The 24,641-nt window shown below is 48.7% G+C and overlaps 1 protein-coding gene across 4 annotated transcripts in view; it reads right to left on the reverse strand.

Annotated features, from left to right (window-relative positions):
* The window catches only part of LDLRAD4 (low density lipoprotein receptor class A domain containing 4), a 365,789-nt gene that overhangs the window by 308,887 nt on the left and 32,261 nt on the right, over positions 1–24,641 (reverse strand). For 2 of the 4 annotated variants that reach the window (XM_029065134.2, XM_039912130.1), the window contains exon 1: positions 10,568–10,723. The exons of the other annotated variants lie outside the window; for them this stretch is intronic. The gene's annotated coding sequence lies outside the window, so the exon portion shown is untranslated. Of the gene's footprint in view, positions 1–10,567; positions 10,724–24,641 lie in introns of those variants that run through there. 4 annotated transcript variants of the gene reach the window in all.

Raw genomic sequence — 24,641 nt, forward strand, 5'->3', positions numbered from 1 at the left:
CGTGGGCTCTTCCCAAGCCACACTGTCTTGTTCTCTGAGGAGATCTGGTCTCCTGCCTCATCCAAATATCAGCCAACTCGTCCACCCCACCCACCTCAACACACACACACTTTGAAAAGTATTTGAGTGTTAATGGTTTGGTATCACCGTTCACCTTCACCAGATAGCAAAGGGCAGGATACACCTTCTAGCCCATCTTGGCTTCAAATCAGAGCCACAGGGCTTCAGTGGAGATGGACTGCTCAGGAAATATTGACTGACAATTTCTTTTGATTTTTGACACACACGAATGAGTCACTGGAGAGAGAATTTTTTTAATAGCTATTCTACCTGTTTGCCTCCTCCAAATGTCCCTGTCTCCCTGTCCTCAGGAATCAGTTAAAATGTTTCTAGATATCTCGGAAAAAAAGACATCAATCTCATAACCCCATCTAAGTCAGAAATGTGGTTTTAAATAAAGCATCCCTTCCTTCCTCCCCTCCCCAAGACTTTTGGCCATCCAAAGACCTCTTCCAATCTGAAAATAAATTCCTCAGTGTCCCTTTAAAATTGAGATATTTATTGTGAAGGAATTTGAGGGTTTTAATAATAATACTATTACTAATTGTGGTATTTGTTAAGCACTTACTAGGTGGCGGGCACGGTTCTAAGTCCTGGGGTAGATATAAAGTAATGGGGTTGAACACAGTCCACGTCTCATCTGGCGTTCACAGCCTTAATCCCCTTTTTACAGATGAGGTAACTGAGGCACAGAAAAGTGAAGCAACTTGCCCAAGGTCAGTCAGTCAGTCGAGCACTGTACTAAGCGCTTGGGAGAATACAGAATCACAGACACATTCCCTGCCCACAATGAGCTTACAGTCTAGTAGTCACGCAGCAGACAAGTGGTGGAGCCAGGATTAGAACCCTGGTCCTTCTGACTCCCAGGCCCATGCTCTGTCTACTAGGCCACACTCCCTTAAGGAGACTTTCAGTTTCCCTTAGATCCTGGAAAACACAGCTTGGTGCCCAAAGTCAGACGCACTTCTCTACGGAAGCCGGATCGATCTACGCTGCTCCTCGAGTGTGACCTTTCTCCATAAATGAGAACACACACATCCCTCCTCATGGGCTGGCTGGAGAAAGGCCAGAGCAGGGAAAGCCTCAAGGCCTGGCATGGAGTGTGAACTGTCTAGTCTGAATCTTAAAACAATGACATTATATACGAATTACTATAGGCCTATTTACGTCTAAGGGAAAGAATAAAAATCCTATCAGTCTTGTTACCGGAACCTGCGAGACTCCCCTAATATCTCTATTAAGGAATTGAGGGTTTATTAATCCCCACTCCCCAATAAATCACTCCTAAAACCCGGACATTATCTACAGGGTTTATCGGCTCCTCGGCTCAGTCTCCCAGCCAGCAGGATTTTCACTCCCCAGCCAACAAAAACTAAGCACACCAGTTGCATGATACACAAGACAGGAAATGTCAGTTAACCCATCATTCTTCTCTCATGAGCTACCTCTTTCCTGCTCTCTGGACCACGGTTCGCCTGCAAAACTCCCTCTCCCAGGCCAAAGAAATGAGTCCACTGTGAAATGACACAGCTCCAAATCCGTTCTTAAAAAAAAAGCAAGCAGCAGCTTGGACATTACCTGGAGCCAACTCACAGGACAACAAGCACGCAGACCAGCTTTCTGGATAAAGAGACACTGAAGAGATGCACTAAACTGAGACTTTATCGAAGGGGAGGAAAGTTGCTCTTGCTATCCATCCTGCTGCTCAAAATGTCGAAGGAATATTTATACCACTCTGGAATGGGGTGAAATAGGGCTCCTTAGCTGCAGAGTTTAGTCTCTCTGGCCCCCAGGATCCATGCTGGACCTCTTACGTCCCTGGGGAAGAGAGTCTGGTGCTCTTCAAAGTCTGTTAGTTTTCACTTTGTGACCCATGGGCTTGCCGGGGAGAAAAATGAAGGAGTTGGCACGCTATAAAAATCAATTCCAATGCCTCTCTGGGCAATGGGAGGGACAAGAAAACAGAGTGAAAGCGAAGACCATAGAAGGGCAAGGGGACTGGGGGGTGGGGGTCCTGGCCTACCCGCAAGTATATGCTTGCACTGTTAGGAGGGAAAAAGGATATTGGGGAGAAGTCAAAGAAAACCCACCCAACCTCCCCTGAAATATGAATCTCTTTAGGCCGAGCCACGCTTTAATTCTGTTAGCATTGGCATTCCTAAGTATTAACAATGTAAAAACAGAGAAATCTTCTTGAAGACAGAAACCGGGAATGAGAGAAACACGGAGCATTGAGCGGACCCCCTGAAGAGGCGGTTTGGGGGTAGGGAGAGTTCGTTAACGGGCGTGCTTCCTAAGACAATGCCGACCACATTGCATAATTCGGAAAGCTTCAGGCTTGAACTCTGAAGCATTCCTTTGGAAGGTCCCCCATCTTCCCACCAAGCAGCCCGGAAACCCGGGGCTGTTTGTGGCCAACCTTAGGGCTTGATGAGCTGCTCCATTCTGCTTCTTTTCCCTTTTAAAAACATGGGACTGAGTCAGTGCCCACTTTCCATGCAGCGATATAATTCTACAGGACGTGGCACAGCAATCCAGTGGGGCCTCCACTAGCCGGGCTCCACGCCCCCTTGCTTCGGTACAACTCTCAGAGCCTCGCTGCTCTCAGCAACGATGGAGAAAACTGGGTGATTGCACAGAGAGGCCCGGATTCCATCATTGGTGGGATTTATTGAGTGCTTACTGTGTGCACAGCACTGTTACTAAGCTCTTGAGCTTCTTCCAGCAGCTAAGCCAGAACCGCTCCCCACCCTTCTTTCATGTCACTGGGCAGATTCCTGGGGTAGTCGGCACTGCTTTCTGCAAACTCCCAATCCTAGTGAGAGCAGAAGACCTTAACGTGCATGAGTAGTTCTGTCTGGTCTCAAGTAAAGAAAGAACTGAGCAGCAGGGGTTCTCCCCCAGTGGAAAGACCCCGGGCTTGGGAGTCAGAGGTCATGGGTTCTAATCCCGGCTCCGCCGCTTGTCAGCTAAGTGACCTTGGGCAAGTCACCTAACTTCTCTGTGCCTCAGTTACCTTATCTGTAAAATGGGGATTAAGACTGTGAGCCCCATGTGGAACAACCTCATTGGGCAGGGATTGTCTCCATCTGTTGCCAAATTGTACATTCCAAGTGCTTAGTACAGTGCTCTGCACATAGTAAGCGCTCAATAAATACTATTAAAAATACTATTATACTTATAATCATGTGGTATAATGATATTTGTTAAGTGCTTACTATGTGCCAGGCACTGTACTAAGCCGGGATAGATACAAAATAATGAGGTCCCACCTGGGGCTCACAGTCTAAGTAAAGGGGAGAACAGTTAGTGAAACCCCATTCTGCAGATGAGGAAACTGAGGCACAGTGAAGTGACTTCCCCAAGGTCACACAGCAGGCAAGTGACAGAGGTGGGATTAGAACCCATGACCTCCTGACTCCCAGACTGGTACTCTATCCACTACTCCATGCTTATCACTGATAACATGAACCAGGTTGTCAGTCATCTAGATCAATTAACCCTGCCCTTCTCCATTCCTGAAACTCCACTGCCCCTAATAGTTAATTAATAAATGTGCTATTGGTTAAGCATTTATTGTGAGCCCTGCACTGTACTAAGTGCTGGGGTAAATACAAGATGATCAGGTCCCACATGGGGCTCCCAGACCAAGTAGGAGGGAGACCAGGTCCCTATTTTGAAGATGAGGGAACTGGGGCACAGAAAACTTAAGCGACTTGCCCGAGGTCACACAGCAGATAGGGGCAGAACCGGGAGTAGACTCTAGTTCCTCTGACTCTCGGGCCAGTGTTCTTTCCACTAGGCCACACTCCCCAAATCTTCAAAGCCCTCCTTAAATCACATCTCCTCCAAGAAGCTTTCCCTGATTACTCTCTACCTACCTTAATATTCAAGCCCAAACTCTCATACACATCCACTTCTTCTTCTGCCTATCAATCGTACTTATCGAATGCTTACTGTGTGCAGCGTACTGTACTTGGGAGAGTACAGTATAACAGAGTTGATTCCCTGCCCACAGTGAGCTTACAGTTTAGAGGGAGAGACAGACGTCAATATTAAAAAATGCATTATGGATATGTACGGATATATGTATGGACTGTATTTATTGCCATTGTTTTTGTCCGTCTGTCTCCCCCGATTAGACTGAGCGCCCGTCAGTGGGCAGGGGTTGTCTCTATCTGTTGCCGATTTGTACATTCCAAGCACTTAGTACAGTGCTCTGCACATAGTAAGCGCTCAATAAATACTATTGAATGAATGAATGAATAAACACAGCAAATATAAGTGTAAGGGACAGTGGGAGAAGAATTAAGGGCTTAGAGAGGGAAGATCTCTTGGAGGAGATGTGCTTAAGCAGTGCAACAGTGTTTAGCACATAGTAAGTGCTAAACAAATACATCAAAAAAAAATGAAAGAAGAGAGTGAACATCTGTCAGATATGAAGAGGTAAGGAATTTCAGGCCAGGGGCAGGACTTGGGAGAGGGATCGACGGCGAGATAGATAAGATCCCGGTCAAGTGAGAGAGGTTGGCGCTAAAGGGATGAAGTGTGAGGGCTGGGTTATGGTAGGTGAGCAGCGAGGTGAGGTAGGAGGGGGCAAGATGACTGAGTGCTTTAAAACCTATTGTGAGGAGTGTCTGTTCGATACAGAGGTCGATGGGCAGCCACTGCAGGTTCTTTATTTTTTTTAATGGCTTACTATGTTAAGTGCTTACTATGAGCCAGACATTGTACCAACCACTGGGGTAGATACAAGATATTCAGGTTGGACAGTCCATGGCCCACATGGGGCTTACAAATTTAATTCCCATTTTACAGAAGTGGGAAAGAGAAACTGTGACTTGTCCAAAGTCACCCAGCAGATAAAAGACGAGTTGGGATTAGAACCCGGAACCTTCTGACGCTCAGGCCCATGCTCTATCCAACAGGCCACGTTGCTTCTCAAGGATCTCGAGGAGTGAGGAAACGTGGACTGAATGGTTCTATAGAAAAATGATCCGGGCAGAGTGAAATATGGACTGAAGTGGAGAGAGAGGAGGCAGGGAGGTCAGCAAGGAAGCTGATGCAGTAATCAAGGCAGGAGAGGATAAGTATTTGGATTAATATGGTAGCCGGTTGGATGGAGATGAATAGGTGAATTTTAGAGGTGCTGTGAAGATTGAACTGACGGGATTTGCTGTCAGATTGAATATGTGGGTTGAATAAAAGAGATGAGTCAAGGTTACGATCTCGTGAGTCGGGAGGATGGTGGTGCCGTCTACAGTGATGGCAAAACCACGGGGAGGACAGGGTCTGAGTGGGAATGTGAGGAGCTCGGTTTTAGGCATGATAAATTTGAAGTGTCAGCGGGACATCCAAGTAGAGATGTCCCGAAGGCAGGGGGAAATACGAGATCGCAAAGGTGGAGAGAGATAAGGGCTGGAGGTGCAGATTTGATAATCACCCACATAGAGTTGGTAGTTGAAGTCATGGGAATGAATGAGTTCTCCAAGGAAGTGGGTATAAATGGAAAATAGAAGGAGACCCAGAACTGAGCACTGAGGACTCCCACAGTGAAGTCAAGGTTGCGAAGGGGGTGGCTAACAGTGTCAAAGGCAGCTGAGAGGTCGAGGAGGATTAAGCTGGAGCGGAGGCTAATGTGTACACTGTTTCAGTGTCTTTTTTCCCACACTAGATTGTAAGCTCCTTGAGGGCAGGGATCACGTTTACCAACTCTCTTGTACTCTCCCTAGCGCTCAATACAGTGCTCTGTGCTCAACACACACTATTCACTACATCTCTAGAATCCACCATTTCCTCTCCATCCAAACCGCTACCAAGTCCTCATCATATTCCACCTTGACTACAGCACCGGCCTCCTCGCTGACCTCCCAGCCTCCTGTCTCTCCCCATCCAGTCCATTCCTCATTCGGCAGGCCAGATCATTTTTCTAAAAATGGTTTAATCCCCAGCCCCCTACTCCTCAAAAACCTCCAGTGGTTGCCAATCCACTTGCACACTCCCTACCAGTGGCTCTAAGGTATTCAATCAGCTCTCCCCCTCCTACCTTGCCTCGCTGATCTACTTCAACCCAACCTGCACACTCCACTCCTCTAAAGCCAACCCACTCTCTGTATCTCTATCTCATCTATCTTAGCGCAGACCCCTTGACCACATCCCTTCTCTGGCCAGGAACTCCCTCCCCCTTCATATCCCACTCTCCACCACCCTCTTCAAGATGCTTTGCCTAACAAAACCCTCAATTCCCCTACTCGCCCTCCACTCTGTGTCACCTATTCACTCAGGTTCATTCATTCATTCAACTGTATTTATTGAGAGCTTACTGTGTGCAGAGAACTGTACTAAGTGCTTGGGAAAGCACAATACAGCAATAAACAGACTCCCTGCCCATAATGAGCTTACAGTCTATAGCGGGGGAGACAGACATCAATACAAATAAATAAAATAGTTCATTCAATCATATTTATTGACCACGTACTGTGCGCAGAGCACTGTATTAATAATAAATATGGCATTTGTTAAGCTCTTGCTATGTGCCAGACATTGTACTAAGCGCTGGGGTGGATACAAGCAAATTGTTTTGGACACAGTCCCTGTCCCACACGGGCCTCACAGTCTCAAATCCCATTTTACAGATGAGGTAACTCGGGCACGGAGAAGTGAAGTGACTTGCCCAAGGTCATACAGCCGACAACCGGGGGAGCCGGAATTAGAACCCATGACCTTCCGACTCCCAGGCCCATGCTCTCGCCACTACGCTATATTAAGCGCTTAGGAGAGTACAAAACAACAATAAACAGTCACATTCCCTGTCCACAGTGAGCTTACAACCTAGAGGCAAGCTCAGTGTCCATGTTCACTGGGAAGGGAAGGGAATGGGAGCAATGGGAAGGGGAGGTTCATCGGTAACCCAGGAGAAAAGCCCTAGGTTCAGGCAGACTTCCGCAAAGCCTTCCTCGTGACGCCCTTGTGAGGCTCAGCGAAGCTCCATATCATCACCTCGGCCGGGTGTCTGGTATCGACGAGTGCAGTCACCAACCCTCGAGGTCTGCAGCTGGAGTGGCTCATGTGACTTAGGCCTGTGGCCAAGGGAGAGCAGCCACAAGGCACAGTGAGCAAACAGTTCCCATCACATAGGGACCAAGTTTTGCAAACTTTTAAGAGACGTTCGAACTTGAGCCAGAACCTTCCCGGAGAACAGACCTCACACAGAGATGGTCGCAGGTCAGGCCTTAAAGCAACCGTGAGCAACAGCAACCTGATTAACTAAGCACCCTAGTGCTTAGTACAGTGTCAGGCTCATAGGAAGTGCTTAACCACTACCATAAAATAAAAAAAACAGCACCAGTCAGCTTAGATGAAAACCCGTCTGCCACCGTGGGATACTGATCTTTTCATCCTAGGGGGCTCTAACTCACATGGGGGCTTTTATTCAGAAAGACTCAACCAACGAACGCTTCCCATCTGCTCCTAAATCCAGGAAAGCTGCCTGGCCTCATCCCCAGGCCTCCCCACTCTAGCTGGGTCAAACTTCTCCTAAACAGAGGGCCAAAATTCCGGAGGTACACCAGTTCTTCCTCAGAGGCTGTCTGGGATGGAATAGTGGATGGGTGGGAAGGGAAGGGAGGAGGGGAGAGGAGGAAATAAGGAGAGAGAAGAAAAGTGGGGATAACGGTAAAAGAAGGCGAGTGAAAGGGAACAGGGAAGAGGAGGTGATGACAGCAGTGAGAGGTGGGGAGAAGGGAGAGTTCTTCAGGAAACCCTCTAGACTAAACTCAGAGCGCACACTGTTTTCCCTTCCTCCTTTCGGTCTTCCCGGCCAAAACCGGAGACAAACAGGAGAGAAGCTGGCACCTTGTTGAGTCGATGAAAAAACAAGTCCCGATACCTGGGGCTAATCCACCTGCTGGTTTGCTGCCCAGCCTGGTGGTTGGACAACAATGCCTCGGGCATGAAAACCCAGAAGCTCCATCTCCTGAGGATTCTAAGGGCCAGAACTGTCTAGAAGAAACATGGGGCAAGCCCACTCCCGGAGAAGTTCTCCGGAGATCCACTGTCTAGGTGAGCACACCATAATAACCAGCACCCAGGATTACTGTCCCCCAGAACACCACCTCCTTTGGACAAGGAACATGTCTACCAGCTCTGGTATAGTGTATTTTGTATTGTATCTGGTATATTCGAGAAGCAGCGTAGGTCAGTGGAAAGAGCCCGGGCTTGGGAGTCAGAGGTCAAGGGTTCGAATCCCGGCTCTGCCCCTTGTCAGCTGTGTGACTGTGGGCAAGTCACTTCACTTCTCTGTGCCTCAGTTCCCCCATCTGTAAAATGGGGATGAAGACTGTGAGCCCCACGTGGGACAACCTGATGACCCTGTATCTCCCCCAGCGCTTAGAAGAGTGCTCTGCACATAGTAAGCGCTTAACAAATAGCGACATTATTATTATATTGTACTCTCCCAAGTGTCTAGTACAGTGTTCTCTGTACAGTAAGTGCTCAATAAATACAACTGATCGATTGATTGTAAATGATACAGTTCAGTGGCGTTGGAAAATCTTCCAATGTGCAACTCTTACCATCTTTAACAGAGGACCAAAAAGGTTCCTTGAGGGCAGGGGTCGTATCTACCTACTCTACTGTATTGTTCTCTCGAGCTCTTGGGGCAGTGCTCTGCACACAGTAAGTTCTCAATAAATACCACTGATTGATCGAAAACACCAGAGGAAACTGGCAGATTTCAACAGAGTTGGAAGACACGCCTTAATAAAATGCTAAAGGGGATGATTTCTTTCCTGCTGTGTGACTTTGGGCAAATCACTTCACTTCTCTGTGCCTCAGTTACCTCATCTGGAAAATGGGAATTGAAACTGTGAGCCCCATGTGGGACAGGGATTGTGGCCAATCCACACCAGTGTTTAGTACAATGTCTGGCATATATTAAGCCCTTAACAAATACCATAATCAGGAATTATTATTATAAAAACCCAATGCACCATTCTGCTTTCCTCAGTGCCCAGGGCAAGGGAAAGAAGTGTCTATACTACCAGCAACATAAAGATGACGGAACATCTTTTTATGCTTTTTTGTTAAAAAAAAAAGAGATGTGCCTCTTAGTCTCTCAGTCCCGTACAAGATATTCTAGGATCTTACACGCACCTGAGCGTGGCCTACATTACCTCCAAATAGAGATACCATCGACTGGCTCAATTACGAGCCAAAACAAGAGTCAAAATACATAGTCACTGCCCTGCAATTTGTATCCACAAATTGAACATGCTAAGCAATAGAGCCAGATGGCTTAAGTAGACAGCACACCCTTTTTGATTAATTAGGAAGTAAATGGATCAGCTGTTCAACAGTTGACCTGAGTTCCAGATACGCCTTAGGACTCACCCCAGAGCAGCTGCCACAGAAGACGCAAGTCAAGGGCAAAAGGTTTTTGCCTCGGGCCCTTTGCTATACACGTAGGAAGTTCACAGCAGTGTTCGAAGACAGCGCTTGCCTCTTCCCACTCCAGATGAACCCAATCGTTACGTTGACAGTCTTTGAATAAGACAACGCAGACAGCAGCCCAGAGAAGCCATCTGGATTCCAGACTTCAGAGAAACAGCGTAACGTAGTGGAAAGAACCTGGTTCTGGGAATCTGGAGACCTGGGTTCTGAGTCTGGCTCCACCACTTGCCAGCTGTATGACTCTGGGCAAGTCTTTTAACTTGGTGAGTTAAAACCAAGAAAACTCATCAGTTTTCTCCTCTGCAAAATGGAGATTAAATGCTTTGTTCTCCTTCCCTCTCAAAGTGGGACGGGGACTACACCTGATTATCTTGTAACTCTCCTAGTGCTTATCATTATTATTATTGACAATCAAGAAGCTCGGTCAGGTCCCCTCAGAGGCCCGAAGTCCCTAAGTGGCCAGGGACGAGACCGGCCCCAGAACTCACTGCAGCCAACGTTCACAGCTGCCAGGAACCGAGATATGAGCAAGCAAAAACATGAGTGGTGCTAGACTGGGTCGGCCTACCAGGTGTCTCGGAGGACCCAAGGGGAAGTTGTCCACCCGGACATCCAACACTGCATAGCTTAGAATAACAAATATCCAGTTCTCCTATAATGCAGTGTCCAAGCAGGTTCTTCTCGGGGGACACACGTTTCTTAATTCTTAAGACTGTTTGGGCTCGAAAGCATCCGAAAAACATGCATTTCGATAAACCGAGTGTATTAGGTGTACTTAATGCCACTCTAGATCTGCTAAGTCAAACAAAATTAATATATCGGAACAAAACTAATCAAACCCAATTTCTAAGCATGCCACCCACAAACCACGTCCTCATCATCATCAACATCAGCAGCAGCAATTGCAGTATTTACTGAACAAACTTTTGACCGGGCGATTAAGGGAATTACAAAAGAAAAATGAGTTACCGTGCCTGCCTGACCCCAGACTTACAATCTAAAGGAGGCAGGCCCAGACAAAGTCATCATGTCTTTAATCAGCTAAAAACATAAATACCTGATACATGGACTACCAAAGATATTCATCAATGCTGGCAATGTGGTGTCCCAAGGACAGCGTGGGGAAGATAGATGATCTGGTAGGACTTCTTAGAGGAGATGGACTTTTAGAAGAGTTTTGAAGCGGAGAAGGCTATGCCTTGAAGCAGGGAAGGGAGGGAAGAATGCTCCCGGCAGGGAAACGGCAGGTGATATGCCGCGGACGGGGAAGAGGGACCGTCAATCCAGCAGAGAGCGCAAGCTGGGTGGAAAAGCTGGCAGGCTGGACTTGGTTTCCGTCTGAATCGAGCGGCACCGGGAATCACCGAAGCTTTCAAGGAGGGGCTCTGGTGGTCCAATCAACATTTGGAAAAGATCATCCTTGGGCTGCTACAGACCAGGGTGGAGCGGGGAGAAGCTGAAGGCAAACAGACCAGCAAGGAGGTTGTTCCTGTAGTTCTGATACAAGGGGTGAGGGCTCTTAGTAGCTGTGACAGTCTTTATTTATGTGCTGAGCGCTGTACCAAGTGCTGGGATGGATTCAAGATCATCGGATCAGACATAGTCCATGACCCATGAGGGGCTCATAGGTTAGGTTGGGATAGACAGATAAAGCCAGCAGTAAACACGGACTGCAACAACAAGAAGCAGGTGTAGTCTAGCAGGCCGTAGTTCAGTAGTGTCGCTGTGGCTGGAGGAGTGTACGTAGAAGGAGGGGATTGGGGGGAGGGGAGAAGGTGGATCTAAGAATTATAACTGAGGAAGAATCAGTGGGTCTTGTGATAGACCACATGCAATGTGACGTGAGAGGCAGATCTCAAGATACTCCAAAAGGTGAAAGTGGGGCTCAGGGAGAAGCAGCGTGGCCTGCTGGAAAGGAGTTGGAGGATCTGTGTTCGAATGCCTGCTGTGTGACCTTGGGCAGGTTACTTAACTTCTCTGTGCCTGTGTTTCCTCATCTGTAAAACGGGGATTCAGTACCCGTCCTCTTTCCCCCTCAGACTGTGATAGAGGCTGCATCTGATGTGACTACCTTGCATTGACCCCACTGCTCAGTACAGTGCTTGCCACATAATATGTGTTTTAACAAATACCGCAATTAGTGTCACCGTTATTGTGCCTGGCAGGGATGGCACGGCTTGGGGAAGTCTGTGGAGGGAAGATAACGCATTCCATTTTTCACATATTAAGTTGAATTTTTTACTGAAGAGGGGTGCCTTAGCAGGGGAGAGGAGCAATGGCAGGTATGGGAGAGGGATGGAAAAGTCAAGGTTTAGGAATGGTTTCCAAGGGATTAGCCTTCTGGAGGGGGTGCTCCCTGTCCAGTCTTCCAAGTCTCCCGGCTGCATCCGGGACCCCCTTCTCTTGCAAGACCCTCGGGGCGCCTCTCCTCTCTCTCCCTCCCTCTCCCCCCTCCCCCAGTCACCAACATAGAAACCCATGGCCCAGGAAGTACCTCAGCCACAAAAGGCCACCTGGAAGGTTGAGGAACTTCAGGGTCTCAGGGTAGATCAGACTGAGGAGAAGCTGTGCATTAAAGCTGCTAACTGAACCTCACCACCTGGAGGGAGGATGCCTGGGTTCTGTGGAGTCAGTCTGACCTCTCTTGGGCAACCAGGCCACCGGTGATTCCCACTGAAATGACGTTGCTTTGGAACAGGTTATTACAGATCCCTCCCCATTCATTCATTCATTCATTCAATTGCATTTATTGAGCGCTTACTATATGCAGAGCACTGCAGTAAGCACTTGGAATGGACAATTGGGCAACAGATAGAGACAATCCCTGCCCAGTGACAGGCTTACAGTCTAATCAGGGGCTTACAGTCTAATTGGGGGTTTACAGTCTAATCGGGATAATGTTGGTATTTGTTAAGCGCTTACTATGCGCAGAGCACTGTTCTAAGCGCTAGGGTAGATACGGGGTAATCAGGTCGTCCCCCGTGAGGCTCACAGTGTTCATCCCCGTTTTCCAGATGAGGTAACTGAAGCACTGAGAAGTGAAGTGACTTGCCCACAGTCACACAGCTGACAAGTGGCAGATCTGGAATTCGAACCCATGACCTCTGACTCCCAAGCCCATGCTCTTTCCACTGAGCCACGCTGCTTCTCATTACTGTCCATAATGAGAATCAGAAAACACCTCGCTTTCTCCCATTAGCAATAGGCTCCTTAGGGGGAGGAACCATATTCTCTGTGTTTATGCTCCCACGCACCAAGAACAGTGCTCAGCCCACCATGGGCTCCCAGTAAACACTGATGACGATGATGAGGGAAGCGATGATGAGGGAAGCCAAGCTACTTGGTGATATCCTCGGGCTAGATGATCTGCCCGGTAATGTCATCAAGGAATTTATCAGTTGTATTTACTGAGCACTTGCTGTGGGCAGAGCACAGTACAGAGTGGTTGGGAGAGTACGATATAACCAAGTTGGTAGACATGCTCCCTGCCCATAAGGAGCTTACAGTCTAGAGGGATGATTAGTGAGCTGTGAGGGAAGAGCCCCAGATGCCTTGCTTGGGAGGAATCTTCACGGTCAAATCCTATCCATGACATGTTGACGTTAGCTGGGGCAGAGACATCGAGCCGAAAGACTGTATACTACGGAATTCAGTTTGGGCCGAGGAGACCCAGGAATTAAAACTCTCCAATCTCCTTTCATTCATCCATTCAATCATATTTATTGAGCACCTACTGTGTGCAGAGCGCTGTACCAAGCACTTGGGTGGGCACAATATAACAACAGACAGACACATTTCTGCTCACAGTGAGCTCACAGACTGGTAATTAGGAGGCAGACACTGTGTGACTTTGGGCAAGTCACTTCACTTCTCTGTGCCTCGGTGACCTCATCTGTAAAATGAGGATTAAAACTGTGACCCCCACGTGGGACAACCTGATCACCTTGTATGCCCCCCGGCGCTTAGAACAGTGCTTGGCACATAGTAAGCGCTTAACAAATACCAACATTATTATTATTATTATTATTAAGCGCTTAACAAATACCACCCTTATTATATGACTAAATAAATAAATTACAAATATATACATATGTGCTGTGGGAATGGGTGGGAGGATGAATGAAGGAGCAATTTGGAGCGGCGCAGAAGACAGTGGGAGAGGAGGAGAGGAGGGCTTAATCGGGGAAGGTTTCTTGAAGGAGATGTGCCTTCAGTATGGTTTTGAAGGGGGACGGAGCAATTATCCGTCCGATGTGAGAAGGAAGGGCATTCCAGGCCAGAGGAAGGATGTGGGCGAGGGGTCGGTGGCGAGCTAGACGATACGGAGGTACACCTCTGCCTCCTAGGGCAATATTTCCCCGGGCCAATCAGGAAACAAAAGGTAAAGGATCTGAATTCCTCAATTAATCAATCAATCAATGGTATCTATCGAGGGCTTATCATGTTGCAGAACACTACACTAAGCACTTTGGAAAGTACAATACAAGTGAGTTGAAAGATGTAATCCCTGCCCACAGGGAGTTTACAATCTATGGGGGGGGGGGGGGCGGACGACAGACATTGAAGTAGATTGGGGAAAAGGGAAATAGTGGAGTATAAAACTATTTACATAAGTACTGTGGAGCTGGGGGAGTATCAAAGGGCTTAAGGAGTATACAGCCAAGTGCCTGGCTGCAGCAGAGGGGAGGATAGACTAGAGAAATAAAGCGTTCTTTATGGGAAGGCCTCTTGGAGATGTAGTACAGTGCTCAAGTGCTTAGTACAGTGTTTTGCACACAGTACGAGCTCAATAGATATGATGGAATGAATGAAGATGTGATTTTAGGAGGGTTTTGAAGTTGGGGAGAGTGGTGGAGCACTGGACATTAAGAGGGAGGGAGTTCCAGGCCCACAAAGAGACCCCACGTGTGCACACATTCACACATACACAGTCACACACACGAACACACAACCTTACAGAGGTGTAGCCATATGACTCTCTATGATACTGAACTGGTCATGGAAGTAAAAAAGAAAATCCAGCCGGAGTGGAGCTTTTGCATTAAACCCTCTTCTTGGTTAAGGCCACACAGCCAGCCTTTCCTCATTCTTGCGGTTTTCAAGATACCAAGCGGCACAGAGCACTGTAAACAGATTTGCGCGTTTCCACACACCCTGCCAAATTTCCAGTTCTGTGAAACTAACTTCAATCAGGAAAAAAAAAGGAAAACTGATTTCCCATTTCTTCCAAGTCATCCACCTAGTTTAAAATGTGAAGCAAAGAGTTAGAGAAAAAGAAATCATTCTTTGACAATCAAGGGCAAATGATTATGTACTTTCTTTCCCTTCCCTTCAAATCACAGATCTGACCCACAATCCTTCCTTCTTCCAAACTCTGGAAAGTTTTCTATTGTTCTTTTTTTAACTTTGAGGTTTCCAAACAACAACCTTGTTACAAATTCAAGTTCAGTCATACCTAAGACTTGTAATTCATCACCTCTGAGCTGAAACAGCGCTCATCTAAACCACTCCTTGTGAGCCCTCTGAGGGGCTGGGTCTGTATCTGATTCCCAGCTGTGCACTCCTCCCCAGTGTTTAGCACAGTGCTTGGCACAGAGTAAGAACTTCATAAATACTATTACTACTGCTACAGTGATTTGACAAAAAAATTTTACAGGTAAAATAATATTCCTGCATTACTTCCGAACATATCTTTGCTCTGCACATTTATTTACCTTTCAGGAAGGAGCTTCAATCCAAGACTGAGGAAGCAGATGGATAATCTGGCTCCAATCGGGCTTCAGCCCCCTACACTCCACAGAAACTCCTCTCCCAGAGGTCATCACTGACCTCCTTCTTGCCAAATCTAATGGCCTCTCGACCATCCTAATACTCCTCCGTCTCTCAGGTGCCTTTGAAACTGTCTTCCACCACCTTCTCTTGGAAATATTATCCAACCTCGGCTTCAGTGATACTGTCCCTCTCCTGGTTCTCCACTTATCTCTCTGGCCGCTCCTTCTCAGTCTCTTTCACGGACTTTCTTCTGCCTCAATCGATCACATTCAGTGAGTGCTTACTATGTGCAGAGCACGGTACTAAGTACTTGGGAGAGTATAATACGACAGAATTAGCCGACATGTTCCCTGTCCGTAATGAACAGGAGTTCCTCAAAGCTCAGTTCTGGGTCCCTTTCTATTCTCCATCTACACCCACTCCTTTGGAGAACTAATTCGCTCTCATAGCATCAATTACCACTTCTATGTGGCTGAGAAATCTACATCTCCAACTCTGATCTCTCTCCCTCTCTGCATATCCTCCTATCTTCAAGACATCTCTACTTGGATATTCTGCCAAAACCTCAAATTTAACATGTCCAAAACAGAACTCCTTATCTTGCCACCCAAACCCAGTCCTCCCTGTGATTTTCCCAACACTGCAGAGAGCACCACCATGCTGCCTGTCTCACAAGCCCACCACCGTCACATTATCCTTGACTCATCTCTCTCATTCAACCGCAGACTCAATCTGTCACCAAATCCCGTCGGTTTAACCTTCACGGCATTGTTAAAATCCACCCCTTCCTCTCCATCCAAACCGCTATCACGTGAATCCAAGCAATTATTTTACCCCACCTTGATTATTGCATCAGACTCCTTGCTGACTTCCCCGCCTACTGTCTCTCCCAACTCCGGTCCACACTTCGCTCTGCTACTTGGAACATTTTTCTCCAAAACCACTCAATCCACGGTTCCCCACTCCTCCAGACTCTCCAGTGGTTGCCCATCCACCTCTGAATCAAACAGAAACTTCTTACCATCAGCTTTAAAGCACTCAATCACCTTGCCCCCGCCTACCTCTCCCTGTTGCTTTCCTACTAGAATCTAGCCGGCAAACTTCGCTCCTCTAATGCCTACCTTCTCACCGTACCTCAGTCTCTTCTATTTCACCGTGGATCTCTCACCCGCATCCTGCCTTCCAGCCTGGATCGCCCTCCCTCCAGATGATCACTGTCCCGATCTTCAAAATCTTGTTTAAAGCACATCTCCTCCAAGAGGTCTTCCCTGACTAAGCCCTTATTTCCTCTTCTCCCACTCCCTTCTTCATCATCCCTGCACTTAGATTTTTACTCTTCATTCACCTCTCCATCAGCACCACAGTACTTCTGAACATATCCATAATTTATTTCCTTACATTAAAGTCTGTCTCCCCTTCTAAACTGTAAGCTCGTTACGGGCGGGGAGCGGGTCTATCAACTCTGTTATACTGTGCTGTCCTAAGCACTTAGTACAGTCCTCTGCACACAGCAGGCACTCAACGAATACGATTGACTGATTGAGAAGAAGCCAAGTGCAGAGTATTGCACCCAGTGGGATGATCGATAAATACCATCACTACTATTAAGTCAGGCACAGTTTGCAACAGCTGCAGTGACTTCTAAGGCGTCTGAACTGTACTAACTTCAGACTGAGAAGAAGATGGGCCAAGCTAAAAGTGCTGAATCCAAACACAGGCTGTCTGTAAACTGGACTAATGCTGGATGATTATTTATTAGGGAGCAGCGTGGCCTAGTGGAAAGAGCAGGGGCCTGGGAGTCAGAGGACGTGGGTTCTAATCTTAGCTCTACCGCTTGTCTGCTGTGTAACCTGGGGCAAGTAACTTTAACTTCTATGTGCCTCGGTTACCTCATCTGTAAAATGGGCCTGAGACTGTGAGCCCCATGTGGACCAGGGACTGTGTCCGACCGGATTATCTTGTATCTACCCCAGAGTTTAGAACAGTACTTGGCACATAGCAAGCACTTAATAGATACCACAATTATTATTATTATTTTATTATTATTATTTCCTTACCTTGGGTGCCCGCAGAAATCGAGATCAGTAACTGTGCACATCCTTCCGCTCAGCCACTTCCCTTATCTGTAATTTCTTTATCTCTCCCACTAGACTGTAAACTCCCTGAGGGCAGGGATCATATTTATGAACTCTACTGTGTACTCCGCACACGGTAAGCATTCAATCGATCGATCGATGGCATTTATTGAGCACTTGTGTGCAGAGCGCTGTACTAAGCGTAACGGTATTAGCAGACACGATTCCTGCCCTCAAGGTGCGGACAGCCTGGATGGAGCTTCCACCCCTTGCATCCCCAGCCCAAGTATCCAGGTCCCCTCCCCCATCCTGTGAGGCTCGGGGGGCGGGGATCAGGAGGAGCCCCCCACGGGGGTCCGATTCCCCCCCTCCCTGGCGTCAGGGGCTCTGGCCCAGGCCAGGGTCAGTCCTCCACTGATTGGGGGCCAAGCCTGGATGGTCACCGTGTGGTTGGGCCCAGCCAGCTCCTTGGCCGGTGGGGTGTGAACCAGGGGGTGCTTCTGCAGCACCACCAAACCGTGTCAAACCGCACACTATGTGCTGACCACCGCCACCCAGAAGCGGGTCTTCCGGCCCAGGGGTCGGGCGTGGGCGCTGCTCTTGTTGTGCAGCACCGGGACCCCAGGCACCGGAGCCTGCTGCAATTTCTCCCAGACAGTCACCTCCACTGGATCCCCAGACCTGCCGCCGGGCATCACCACGTGGCCCGGAGCGACCCCGCCGGTCAGCATCAGCTGCTTCTCATCCACACCGCCGACTGATTGACTGATAGATTCAAAACCCTGCAGAATAGATCCTGGAAACCTCAGTGGTGTCCTGGCACAGTTAGGCAGGGAGCAAAAAGTCTTTCAGGTTTCCAGGTCGACCTGCACTCCACCTTGCCCCCCGCCCACCCCCTCCCCGAGCTGGGAGAGGGAAATCTTCTCTGCCAGTAGGGAGTAAATCCTAATTCCCCTGGAAAATTCCTTTTCTGGTTGGGTACACAGGTGGGACTTGATCTCCAAGGAACTGAGTGGGCTTCAGTTTAGCTTTGAGAACTATCTGCTGGGGTCCTCGGCACATTTGCCCAGTTTCGCCTTCTCCTCGATTTCTGCTTCTCTGCTCTTGGAGGAGATGTGATTTGAATGAGGCTTTTAAGGTGGGGAGAGTGATCGTCTGTCGGATATGAAGAAGGAGGGAATTCCAGGACAGAGACGGGACGTGGGCAAGGGGTTGGCAGTGAGATAGAGGAGATTGAGGTAGAGTGAGTAGGTTGGTATTAGAAAAACAAAGCATGTGGGCTGGGTTGTAGTAGGAAATCAGCGAGGTAAGGAAGGAGGGGGCGCGGTGACTGAGTGCTTTAAAGATGATGGTACGAGTTCCTGTTTGATGCGGAGGTGTACGGGCAGCCGATGAAAGTACTTGGGAAGGGAAACATGGACTGGACAGTTTCAACTTCCTCTTTATTAGCCTCCTTTCAGCGGGGGAATTCATTCAATCATTCAATCGTATTCATCTTAGCGATACAGATGAGATTACATAATCTAATATAGATAGCTTGTAGGAATCGTATAGAACCAATTCACACTCTAAAGATACAGTTCTCCTGATCTTAATAATAATAATAATTGTGGTATTTATTATGCACTATGTGCCAGGCACTGTACTAAGCACTGGGGTGGATACAAGCAATTTGGGATGGATTCAGTCCCTGGTCCATGTAATAAGGTTGGTATTTGTTAAGCGCTTACTATGTGCAGAGCACTGTTCTAAGCGCTGGGGTAGATACAGGGTAGCCAGATTGTCCCACGTGAGGCTCCCAGTCTTCATCCCCATTTTACAGATGAGGGAACTGAGGCACAGAGAAGTAGGGCTCACAGTCTCAATCCCCTTTTACAGATGAGATAACTGAGGCACGGGGAAATGAAGTGACTTGCCCAAGGCCACACAGCAGACAAGTGGTTGTCCTGGGATTAGAACCCATGACCTCCTGATTTCCAGGCCATTCTCTACCCACTGTGCCAAGCTGCTTCTCTGTTTCCCCCACCTCCAGGTCCTTCCCCTGGGGGAAAGGATGGGGGGGGGGGGGCACATTAAATTAACCCCACACCGGTCAAGGGAAAGGGGAATAGGAAAAATCACGCCCCCGCGGCCTCACACCCCCACCTCCTGAGTGTGCACGTTGCTATGGTGATCTGTCTCTGGCACCCCTCCACGTACCCTCTCCGCTCCCTTCCAGCAGATTTTCCTGTCCATCATGTAGCTGGGGGCCCGGCAGACAGGGCCAAGGCAGCTGGCAGGCGGCTTGATTTTGGGGGTGGGAGTGGGGGGCCGGGGGAGGGAGTGCCAGGCTGTACTCGCGCTTTGCCGCTCCCAGAAGCGGGGGAGTTCCGGCCTCGGTGGGGGCCAGGCAGGGGAGAATCCAGCCCAGCTTCTCTGAGACTACAGAGACGCTGTTTCCCACAGCCAGTGCTCATGAGGAGCAGGGCGGGGGGGGAAGACAGCTGTGGCACCTGGCGACCGGCTCACTAGATCCAGGTGAACTCTGGGGGGCGGGGGGCGCGGGGGGAGGAGGGGCTGTCCCTATCCCACCACTCTGCCTGGAGGGCACATGGTTTCACCCTCCAGAGCCAAAGGGGCAAATGGGACTAAAGACACGCAAGCCCTTACAAGAGAAGCAGCATGGCCTAAAGAAAAAACCACAGGCCTGGAAATCGGAGGACCTGAGTTCTAATCCCGGCTCCCGGCCACTTGTCTGCTGTGTGACTTTGGGCAAGTTACTTCATTTCTCTGGGCCTCAGTTATCTCATCTGTAAAACTGGGATTAAGACTGTGAACCTCATGTGGGATAAGGACTGTCCAACCTAAATGTCTTGTATCTACCCCAACCCTTAGCACAGTGCCTGACGCATAGCAAGTACTTGACAAACACGATTTTAAAAAAAGTCCTTGACTCAGTGACTCTAATCTAACCTGGGAAACCCCAGCAAGGGAAGCAACATGGCTCGGTAGATAGAGCACGGGCCTGGGAGTCAGAAGGTCATGGGTTCCAATCCCAGCTCCCCCATTTGTCTGCTCTGTGACCTTGGGCAAATCATTTCACTTCTCTGTGCTCAGAACAGCGCTCTGCACATAGTAAGCGCTTAACAAATACCAACATCAGTTACCTCATCTGTAAAATGGGGATTGAGACTGTGAGCCCCACAGGGGAAGGGGACTGCGTCCAATCTGATTTGCTTATATTCACCCCGGTGCTTAGTACAGTACCTGGCACATAATAGGTGCTTAACACATACCATAATTATTCCAGCGCTTAGAATAGTGCTTGGAATATAGTAAGCGCTTAACAAGTACCATAATTATAGTTCCTGGTACATAGTAAATGCTTATCAGATACCATTATTAATTTAGAGCTGCACCATTACCCGTCCAGTGTTCCCTTAGCAAGTTGAATGTAATCAAGCCTCAGATCAACTATCACAGATGTACGGGGAAACTAAAGGTCTTCACCAAAGCTCTAAAATATGGCTCAGCAACTCCAGCTCAGGAGGACTTCTAAACCACAGAAAAACTTGAGCCTTCACAGCCGCTGGCCTGTTACCCTAGAAACCCCCTACAGGCACCAGTCTATCAATCAGTGGTATTTACTGAGCACTTACTGTGTGCAGAGCATTGTACTAAACACTTGGGAGAGTACAATACAACAGAGTTGCTGGACCCGTACCCCTCTCCTATTACGAGAGAGGAGAATAGGGAAGGGACAAAGTTCAATCGGGTCAAAAAGGAGAGAAAAACAGTGAAAGAAAGTGAAGAACACAGGGGATCATGAAGGAGAGGTCCTTGCTCAAAGCAGGCCGAGTCACAGCCGTGCCAACCCAGGAATTCCTCTAGCTCCCGCCGAGAGCGGGGCGAACCCTGGGCATTAACAAATTTTGCAAGTCGAGAAGAAACCGATAAAACTCTCCTACCTATCGAAGTAGACAAAGTATAATATGCCAAACGATGGGCTATGATGAATCATTGATGACCCACGGAAGAGGATGCCATCTGGGGAGGTTTCCTGGGATTCAGGAAGCCGGCGGTGATAGCCCTCCTGGTGGCTGTGGAGAAGCTGGAAGGGCAGATGGCTCCCAGAGATGTGTCGGGAATAGTCAGCTGATCAATGAGGCTCTGCCGGGGCCCCACAGAACAAGGGCAGCCAACTGTTCCTCAATTTACGCGCTGACCAAGGTCACTTGGCACATAAACATGAGTGTCGCTGCTCATCCTGGCTCTCCGCATGGGGTACAACTAGGTTCAGCTTAGTGGTCGCTGAAAAATGTGGGTCTCCTCTTTTAGAACCCTAGGCCCATTTACCCAAGGAGTTACCCAGAGAGAAAAGAGATGCCCTGACCTCTTGTGCCCAGTAAAAGTGTCCGGTCCAGCCTGATGGGAGGAGTCCCCTGACCCCCATAGCAGCTCGTCCTACAGACTGTAAGTTCATCCTCTAGACTGTAAGCGCTAGACAGGACAGGGAATGTTTCTGTTTATTGTTATATTGCACTCTGCCAAGCCCCTAGTACAGTGCTCTGCACACAGTAAGCGGTCAAGAAATAAGATTGACTGAATTGAATGAAGTTCAGAGCAGGATGATTCTGGTTCTTTCATCTGAGGGACCCACAGTGCACCGGTCCTATGGGTCTTCCAGCTCCATGGGAGCTACCCAGCTATCCATCCCAGCTTCCTTGCTCCCCATCTGTTCCCAGCCTCTCCTCAGAGTGGATTTTGAGTCCAAACCGATCTCCTGGGGGAGCCTCTCCCAGGTTCAGGAGAGCAGGCCAGCGTCACCCAGGTAATCAGCCAGCCCTCCACCTCCAGGCAGCAGACGCCCTCCGAAAGGTGCTCGGAGAAGAGCATCCTTCAGGAGGCCACCCCGTAAGACTCCCCGGTCCAGGTCCTGCCCCTGGGTAGGGGTTGGGCAGCCCAGAGGGGTCTGAATAATGCAAGAACAAGACAGGAAAACCCAGACAGCTTCCTGTGGCATCTTTTGGGGAATACCTGCAACCGTCTCTGCCCTGCACCCATAGCTTTGGTGGCTGGCTTCCTATGACCAGACCCCCACCCCCCGCAAATCAGGGGTCCCTTACATTTCCCCAGAGACCATGAGAATGGCCCACCAGTTTTGCTCTCGCCTAAAACCGTGATATCAGTAACCACAATTATTATTATTATTATTCCTCAGCCACGAGGGCCAGCCCTGGAAGACGGCCACGGGGAAACTCACCAATGTTCCGGCCGGCCGCGGGCGCGTGGCTGGACCGAGACCGTCGCCTCGTGTTCTCACTGTCAACCTGCATTAGCCGTAAATTGACGAGCCGAAGACCTGGCCCGCAGCCTCCTCGCTCAGCTATCCTTCCGATCCCGTGAACTAAGCAGGACGGAAACGAATGGCCCCTCAGACAAATGACAGCAAAGCGACCCAGGCGATTGCGGGTCATGCCAAAGGATCTAGGCTATTAGGTGGTTTCCAGGGTGTAGTTGTGCTCATCTGGGTGAAGGTGACTTCCTCATCCTTCTGCCCCTCTGTCTTCTCCTATTCAACACCAACTAGGGGAAGGGATCTCGGCAGAGGGCCTGGCTACTGCGGAGGGTCTGGCCTCCTGACGGGTGGTGTGGAAGTCCCATCTAAAGTTCGAGAGGAGAGAAAGCCAAAACAAGGGGAAACATTTAGCCTGCCCCTCCTCACTCCCAGCGAGGGCTAAATCTGAGAACCCCACACAACATTTCCACATCCCAATATCTGCTGCTTCCTCATCTGTAATTTACTGTAATGGCTGTCTCCCCATCAAGAATGCAAGCTCCGTGAGGGCAGGGATGATCTCTAAACCTATTCTTATGTATTATATTGGTACAGTACTCTGTACAAGGGAAGCACTCAACTTGCTTTGTTTTGCTATCGGTCTCCCCCTTTTAGACTGTGAGCCCGCTGTTGGGCAGGGATCGTCTCTGTTGCCGAACTGTACATTCCAAGCGCTTAGTACAGTGCTCTGCACATAGTAAACGCTCAATAAATACAACTGAATGAATGGACCAATAACGTGGACTGATCTGCCTTGCTCCCATTGTACAGCTGAGGGAACTGAACACCAGAAAGGATAGGATACACAATAAATAAGGTAAGTAAGGGTAATAATAATAATTATGGTATTTGTTAAGCACTTACTATGTGCAGAGCACTGTTCTAAGCGCTGGGGTAGATACAGGGTAATCAGATTGTCCCACGTGGGGCTCACATTTTTTTAATCCCCATTTTTACAGATGAGGTAAGAGACCCAGGGAAGTTAAGTGACTTGCCCAAGGTCACACGGCAGACAAGTGGCGGAGTCGGGATTAGAACCCACGACCTCTGACTCCCAAGCCCGTGCTCATTCCACTGAGCCACGCTGCTTCCAGCACACAGTAAGTGCCTAGTAATCATCAGTCAATCAGTCATATTTACTGAGTGCTTGCTGCAAGCAGAACACTAACTTAAGTGCCCGGAAGAGTACAATAAAATAGAATTGGTAGACATGTTCCTTGCCCAAGAGGAGCTTACAGAGGAGCTTACAGTCTAGAGGAGAGGCTGCAGAGGAGAAGATCAATGGAAAGACAGAATAAATACCACTGACTGATCGATGACAGGGTCGGGCCTCAGGAAGAGGAGAGGATGTCTGCCCAAGCCCACCCAAACCCAAGTGGATTCAGCATTTGACCGGTTCTCTTGGATCCAACCTTCACCTGAGTTCCCCAGGACCTGTAGCCAGAACTCTCTCTTGCCCTGCACCCGTGGGGCCAACCCAATCAATCAATCGATCAATGATATTTACTGAGTGCTTACTGTGTGCAGAACACCGTACTAAGCACTTGGGAGAGTAATAATAACAATAATACTAATGGCATTTCTTAAGCACTTACTATGTGTCAAGCACTGTTCTAAGCACTGCGGGGGGATACAGGGTAATCAGGTTGTCCCACGTGGGGCTCACAGTCTCAATCCCCACTTTACAGATGAGGTAACCGAGGCACAGAGAAATTAAGTCACTCGCCCAAAGCTGACAAGTGGCGGAGCCGGGATTAGAACCCATGACCTCTGACTCAATACAACAGAGTCGGTACACATTCCCTACCCATAAAGAGCGTACAACCAATCGAACCATCAATGAGGGATATTTACTGAGCAGGCGCAGAGACCCAGAGTCTGGCTCAGGCCACCGTGTGATGATCGCACAGGGATTTTGGTTTTCTTCCCCCCGGGTCATTCAAACGGTCGCCATCATATGGCACTCA

This window comes from Ornithorhynchus anatinus, chromosome 5 (genome assembly GCF_004115215.2).
Source record: "Ornithorhynchus anatinus isolate Pmale09 chromosome 5, mOrnAna1.pri.v4, whole genome shotgun sequence".
NCBI lineage: Eukaryota > Metazoa > Chordata > Mammalia > Monotremata > Ornithorhynchidae > Ornithorhynchus > Ornithorhynchus anatinus.